The sequence below is a fragment of the Aegilops tauschii genome, chromosome 4 (assembly GCF_002575655.3).
Source record: "Aegilops tauschii subsp. strangulata cultivar AL8/78 chromosome 4, Aet v6.0, whole genome shotgun sequence".
In the NCBI taxonomy this organism is placed as follows: domain Eukaryota; kingdom Viridiplantae; phylum Streptophyta; class Magnoliopsida; order Poales; family Poaceae; genus Aegilops; species Aegilops tauschii.
This window is the reverse complement of record NC_053038.3, coordinates 40,787,539-40,795,176: the sequence shown is the minus strand read 5'-3', so window position 1 is coordinate 40,795,176 and position 7,638 is coordinate 40,787,539. Positions and strand designations below refer to the sequence as shown.

At 42.7% G+C, this 7,638-nt stretch overlaps 1 pseudogene; it reads right to left on the bottom strand.

The window, feature by feature from the left end:
- Positions 1 to 2,220: 2,220 nt before the first annotated feature.
- On the bottom strand, positions 2,221 to 7,164 carry LOC109751911 (serine carboxypeptidase-like 3; annotated as a pseudogene).
- Positions 7,165 to 7,638: the final 474 nt, after the last annotated feature.

The window sequence follows — 7,638 nt, the reverse complement described above, 5'->3', positions numbered from 1 at the left end:
GACACATCAGGCCGCCAACTATATTCAAGCACACTGTCACCTACGCGTGTTTCTAGCTAGTGAATACACCGGCATCTATGCCGTCGGCGCGCGTTAAGCGGCGGCGACAGCGCCGAGCCTGCGCGCCGTCCTGGCCGTGGACCCGACGGCGCAGCTCCTGCTCCTCGGGCCCAGCGCCCGCGCCGCGGCGCCGTCGTCAAGCCCGAACTCGCACGGGCGGTCCTCGTCGATCCTCCCGATGGCCACGCTTTGGCTGCGCGGCCCGACGCCGGCGGGCCTGGGCGGCCCGGCGCGCGAGGCGGCCCTGACGAGCTCACGCACGTCGGCGTCGTCGGCATCGCCGCCCGCCGAGCGGTGGAAGTGGAACCCGTGGCTCCGGCTCCGGGACACGGCCGCTATGCCCACCGGCCCGCGTCCCGCCGCGCAGGCCGCCATCCGGCTCACGTACAGGTCGCGTGCGCGGACCAGCGCGCGGAACGGCGCCCGCACGCTCCGCCCCAGCATGGCCAGCGCGCGCACGCCCCTGCTCGCCGCCGCCGCCGACATGTCTGATCGAAGGCAACGCCTTTGCTGTTTCTTAGCGCCTGGGAGACGACGCCACTGGCTACGCGACGTCGTGCAAATTACAGTGCCTGTGCTTGTCGCTGGGGCTATATATATGAACGGGTCGGCGACTCGTTCTGGGCGAAGTGACGTGACGCGTCGTGGGTGGATGGCTGGTTGCGGAGCACGGGAGGTCTGACCCGCTCGGTCATCCGTTTCGGTGCGGGGCTCCGGTTGGGTTTGGCCGGTTCAAATCGGACGTGCTCTGTCTGGCACGTCGATCTGGACGTCGTGTTGATGAGTCTCATCAACGATGAATGCTCATCTACTGAAAGTCAAGATGAACTTAAGGCGTATCATACATACGTGCAACTAGCTCATCTACTGAAAGTCAAGATGAACTTGAGGCGTATCATACATACGTGCAACTAGATCATTTGAAAAGTTTTGGCAAAAGACTTGGTCGGTTATTCTAATGTTATTGCGTTCGAGATGATGTGACTAGAGTTGGCCGGAAGCAATCCAAGTTCATGGTGTGGTTGCACTCACTGATTTTTATTAGATGGTGCCCCGCGTGTTGATGTGGAATTGAAGATTTGTTTTTTTTATTCGCAAAAAAGAAGAAGATTTGATTTCTAAAAACTGCATAGAGTGTATAAATATATTCATTAAGATTCAAATCATGTGAGAAGTTTAACATTCCACAAGAAAATAAAAGTACTCTTAAGATACGAGTTTTAACAATCCACAAGAAAATGCAACATTACCCGCAACAACAAAAAAGCAAATGCAACAAGATTTCGGCCGGAAAAAAAGATTTTAAAATTCACTTGAGAATATACTAATGCATGTTGCCTGTAGGGAGGTTTCAATGGTAGTTCAGACACACAGGGAGATGATTTTTTTTCGGAAAAAACTTTCGATCTATACATCGTTTGTCAACAGGAAGTACAAAGAACATAAGAAGTAAAAATTACATCCAGAATCATAGACCACCTAGCAACAATTACAAGCGCTGGAGCGAGCCAAAGACGCACCGCCGTCATTGCCCCTTCTTCACCGGAGCCGAGCAAACCTTATTGTAGTAGACAGTAACCACCTAAACAGCAACCACCGCCGTTGAAGAGAAGTGCAGATCGGAAGGATCTGAAGACGCATGAACACAGACGAACGAAGACCAGATTCAAATGGATCCTTCGAAGACAAACGCCAACCGAATCCCGTGAGATCCGCCAAAGACACATCCCCACGCGCCCTAGACGCACCATCATAACGGTGGCTAGGTGGGGAGAACCTTATTCCAACTTGAGGTAGCCGCCGCCATCTCGTCTTCTTAAGCAGGACACAAACCCTGAACAGACACCAAAAACACCTAAAAACGGAGTAGGAGCCCTCCCGCCGGCAAGGACCGCGCCACTGACCGATACATGCCTGCGTTAGATGGCTTCCACGGTCCGGACAATGTTGTCTGGACGTCTGCGGGAGGCTTGAGGGTCGCCGTTGGAGAACACAATTCTCCCATTTAATACACATCCAAAGTTGATCGGATAAATCTAGCCTTGATGGATGCTTTTCTCTCCCACACCAAATCTTTCTAGGAAGAGTAAATAAAGTTCATTTAAAATCATTATTGCGTTCATCTTTTCATGTGTAGATAAAGAAATACATAAAAATGATATGTGTTAATACATAAAATAAAGTGATCAGGGTATATGCCTCAGAGAGGCTCATTGTCCAACCACCTTTGAGCCATGGCAAAACATTCTTTAGGCCGGTACTCTGGAGCAGTATGACCAGCACCCTGTACAAATAGTGAATGATGACCTCCACCATGTTAGAACATGTATGGTTCCCCATGGACATGATTTGGAAAGGAAAACAAAATCACCTTCACTGCGGCAAATGTCATATTGTTTGTGTATTCTATGGTAAATCTACAAAAAAGAAAAGATGCATCCCATGTCAATAAGAGTGGGAGAACACTACTAGGAAAAGGGCTATAGATAATATGGACATTAATGGCGCACCACACATGTGGTGCGCCACTACTATATACTAATGGCGCACCATTAGTGTCCAAATACTAATGGCGCACCACATTCACGGTGCGCCACTAGTAATAAAAAAAATTAATTTTTTTTTTCAAAACTAGTAATGGCGCACTAGGGGATAGTGCGCCGTTACTAGTTAAACTAGTAATGGCGCACCACATCCACGGTGCACCACTAGTAATTTTTTTCAATTTCTTTTATTTTTTTCAAAACTAGTAATGGCGCACCGTGTGTGTGGTGCGCCATTACTAGTTGAACTAGTAATGGCGCACCACTCCCACGGTGCGCCATTACTAACTTGGCCCAAAAATTCCACCGAATGCACCCCCCGGACCGCCTTTTTAGTTTTAAAAAATAAAAGAAAATGATGGAAATGTCAAAAAAAATAAAATAAAATAAGTTTCCCATGTGATATGTGGTCTACTTGTTGGGAAAATTTACAAATATGAATTTCGACTTTATTTGCAAAATCTCTCTGGAATTTGTAAAATGGGCATAACTTTTGCATACGAACTCGGATTAAAAAGTTTTTTATATGAAAAATCATCTACTCGAAAAGTTACATTCGAATTTAACTGGGGAACCCCGTTAAACATTTTCAAAATCCTTAAAAACCTAACAGAAAAAAGTTACGGGGCTTTTAAGATCTAGAGGGGAAAAAATGGAAAAAAAATTCATACTTACTAGTGGCGCACCTGGTGCGCCACTAGTAACAGAAAAAAAATTGGTTTCAAACTTTTTTTTTTGGATTTTTTTTTCAAAAAAGATACGTAATATGACCGGGAAGTTTGAAATATTTTTCAAAATTTCATCATACTCATGAACATGAACAAAGTCCTAGACATCAACAAGGTTTAATAGAATTGATATGATAGATATATCAACAAGTGCCTGTTAAGTGAGGGGGTGCTGGGGTTGGATAGAACTGCGAAGTTAAGCGTGCTCGGGCTAGAGTAGTGTGAGGATGGGTGACCTTCCGGGAAGTTTGACCACTTAGTGCGATTTGACTTGAGATTAAGCATATTGACCCGAGATTAAGCCATAGTGACCCGAGATTAAGAAAAAAATGAAAAAAAATATTTCTGAAAAAAAATTGTTAGTAATGGCACACTTCTATGTGGTGCGCCATTCTCGTATTTCGGTCTCCATGGCGGAGCCAATTAGCCCTTCCTCTTTGCAGCCATTAATCCGAGTGCAAACTCTCTCAATTAAGTGTTGGAAGCAGTCGCTCCTATCCACTCCTACCAGGGAGGGGAGCCCCAAGTATTTGTCAGTGAGCGATTCGGTGTCAGATAGTAATGGCGCACCGTGTGATATACTAATGGCGCACTCCAGGGAGTGCGTCATTAGTATCTGGTATACTAATGGCGCACCAGGGGTGCGCCATTAATATTAAATTCTAATGGCGTGATGCTAAAACAGGTGCGCCACTAGCAGGCTTTTTCCTAGTAGTGGAAAACCAACACACAAGGTATGTGCCATGAAGTTTTTCTTATATTTGAAATAGGGAGGTAGAAAGACTTAACCCAGCAGCCTGAGATGCCATGCTCTCCAGTCATCAACGATGGAAAAGTTCAAGGATCTTATCCATGCTTGTGTGCCAAGAAATGGCGCCGCGAGATCATGGTCTCTGTTGCGCTCATGAGTAGTTTTAATTATGAGGTGTGAAGGAACATTTTGAGCCAATGTGACTAAGTAAACTTTTTCTCATGCCCTTGTTTTTACCTATACACAAGTGCACGATAACCTCTCGTAGTGAGGTTGAGATGGTATGGTATACTGCTCGGTATCTCATATGTGTAGGGGAGCCCTATGTTGCATTGTATCCACTCACTGGTTGTTCTCTATTGCCAAATTAACTTTCATCAATAGTGTTCCAAATGATGTGGATTGGAAAAAGAATTCCAGGTGTGCTCCTACATGGTACCTATTAAGCTAAAATGTCAACTTAAAATCTCAACTTTGCACCAAGTTCTGTTTTGGTATGAAAACTTTGAAATCATCTAAAGAGAACCATACACTTTAGAATTAATAAATTGTGTACACTCGGAAAAACAAAATGCAAATAAAGGCTTGGACAAAGTTTTCAGTTACCAATCTTCTCCTTTTTAACCGGTCGCCCTCACCTTCACCTCCCACTATTAGCAAACGTGTGTATTGTATATATGTCGCAACCATCCAAGTGACACTAGCTTTATTGGATGTCATGTTAGTGCAAACCACTTGATGTCAGTGGATGTTATAGAAGTGTCTGGCGTATTTAGATGTTTAAAAAGAATTCATGAGTAAATATAGAGTTGACGCAAAGTCCAGGATTCAAAAGGTGATGGTTTTCTTTACTTTTTTCTACTTCTACAACATTTTTTACCCTACCATGTCTAATTTTATATCTAAAGAAGTGAAAACTACATAATGACACCTTTGGATGCATACTCTATGAAATAAGTTTCATGCAACACACATAGTGTGTACCTCCTTGATCCCAAGAGCTTTTCTAGTCATGTTGTTGTTCATCCAAAAGTAAGCCAGATAGTAACCATATGTCTGCAATTTAGAAAATAATTCTAGATAAGTTTGTGCTATGAGAACAACATCATGTGACATTTTTCACATTCAATTCGTATATCAAATGACACCCCATGGATGAAGAGAGACTGGCAAAACAATCTACAGTTGGACGAGCATGTGGCTTGTTTAACTGTGTAGATTCTTCCAACAAAAACTTTCTTCTTGAAGCACCGTCTATGGTCTTTGGCGCAACAACATCACATTTTTTGTACAAGATGTGTTCAACTGAAATTTCAGAAATGAGTTGTGACAGAAGGGAAGTGCATTAGATGATGTTGGCAATACCATACTAGTTCATAATAATAGAGCAATACATGAATCTTACATTATTGATAGTATGCAACACTTCAACACACATTTCATTCACGGGGTTAACATAATCTCCTTTGCAATTCTTCACCGCACTCTTCACAAAAGGAAACCATGCTATAGCTTCTTAGATCAAAGCATACTGCAAAAAATTATCACATGATATTGTTGAAGTGTTCAAATGTGGCATCACCTCATATATTTGATCAGATATTATCCCAAAGCCATGAGCACTTGGAATTTTGTAATTTTCGTCAAACTTTGGATCTGTTATAGGGTTGCCAACCATATATCCCTAAAAACAATTGCATTAACAAGGCAACAGAATAAATACATGGTCTCGCACTCTTTTCCATTATATTGCCGTTGCCGATGTAAATGTTCAAAGGATAGCTAATAACTTGCCTTGAGATTGATGACATGTCACTTCCTCAGGTCAATTCCTGGAGAATATTATAATCAAGAGGTAAGTCCACATTACCTCCTCAACTCTTGGTGAAATTCCAAATTACCCTCCTCGGTTCGTATGACAACTCTAGAAAAATGTTCTGATTGTAACCCCCAACAGGTTTTACCGGTTTTGTCATATGTGCCGGACAAGACATCATACCATGACATCAGCCCTCTCCCCTTTGTCCATGTTAGAATTTGAGGCAACAACATAAAAAGTTACTTTATCCTAAAAAGTGTGCAAACAGTTCCAAATTCAAACAACCGAGTTTTATCATTTTTTTTTATTTTCTAAATTGTTTGGGATTTCATCCAAACTTTAAGTTATAAATCTTGAACAATACCTTTTTGCAAAATTTTGTCTAACAGAGCTTAAATTTTAGTAATTGACTTAGAGAATTATGTATGATTTTCTGCAGTATTCAGAATGGTTTGAAATTTTGGTCAAAAATTGGGGTGCCATTTTAATATATATTTTCATCAACTATTTGTGAAAAATGATTTGAACCATTGGCCCGAATGAATTATTTTTCTCTTTTGTAAATTAAAACTTATAGATCATATGCAATATTTTCCAGAAGTTTCAATTATGCGAGTTTCTTTATAAAAACAAATGGAAAGGGAAGATGATGTGACGATCAAGATGTGGCTTCCATGTAGGCAACACCAATGGAAACTGGAGGAGGGTTATAATGTGGAGCATATTTTTGATGTTTTCTCAAATAAAGTTAGTAATGTGACCTCAGTCAAGAGTTGAGGAGGAGGGCCATAGGAACTTATCTCTAGAATCAAATCCAGATCTTTATGACTCGAAATTTTGTACAAAAACATATGATTTTGTAGTTCCTTTCGAACCACTTGTCATGATACATTCAGGAATGCGCATAGATGTGCAATGCTGTAAAGAGCTAATAATTACCTTCTGAAATGCCCTGTGCAATAACTGGAATCACCTTTCCAGCATATGAATCTCCACCAATGTCGAAAGGATTTGAAACATATTGCGGATGATCCGTGAACCACTGTACATAACCATGCATAGAGCGGCCAATAATCAACGCTTGGAAGTTCTCCATGCAAAACAGTATGACGGTACAGCATCAGCGATGCCTTTCATCACCTTATTCAGAAATGTTTGGACCTGCGAAGATGATGAATAGTATCCAACATCGTAGCCTTTGGGATCATGAGCGAACGAAAAACCGGAACCGACTGGTGAATCCAACAAGAGTATGTTTTCCATCTGATCGAGAATTGTCGTTAGTAAACCATAAAACTGATCAAGAAGAAAATTGATTACCACTAGTAGAAAAAGGGTCATCTGTCCCGGTTGGTAAGGGCCTTTTGTCCCGGTTTTTGAACCGGGACTAAAGGGTCGTTACTAATGCCCTAGCCCTTTAGTCCCGGTTCTTACACGAACCGGGACAGATGGGCCTCCACGTGGCCGGTGCGGCGAGCCCAGGCAGGAGGGCCTTTGGTCCCGGTTGGTGGCACTAACCGGGACCAATAGGCATCCACGCGTCAGCATTTCAGGGGCTGGGTTTTTTGTTTTTTTAGGGGGGGGGGGGGTTGAGGGTTTTGGGGGGTTAATTTAAGTGTTTCATATATTGTGTTAGCTAGCTAATTAATAGAGAGAAGTGTCCTCTCTTATCTCCGTGCTTGGTCGACACTACGTACTATTTACGTATAGAGAGGACTAGACATGCTAGCTAGTAAG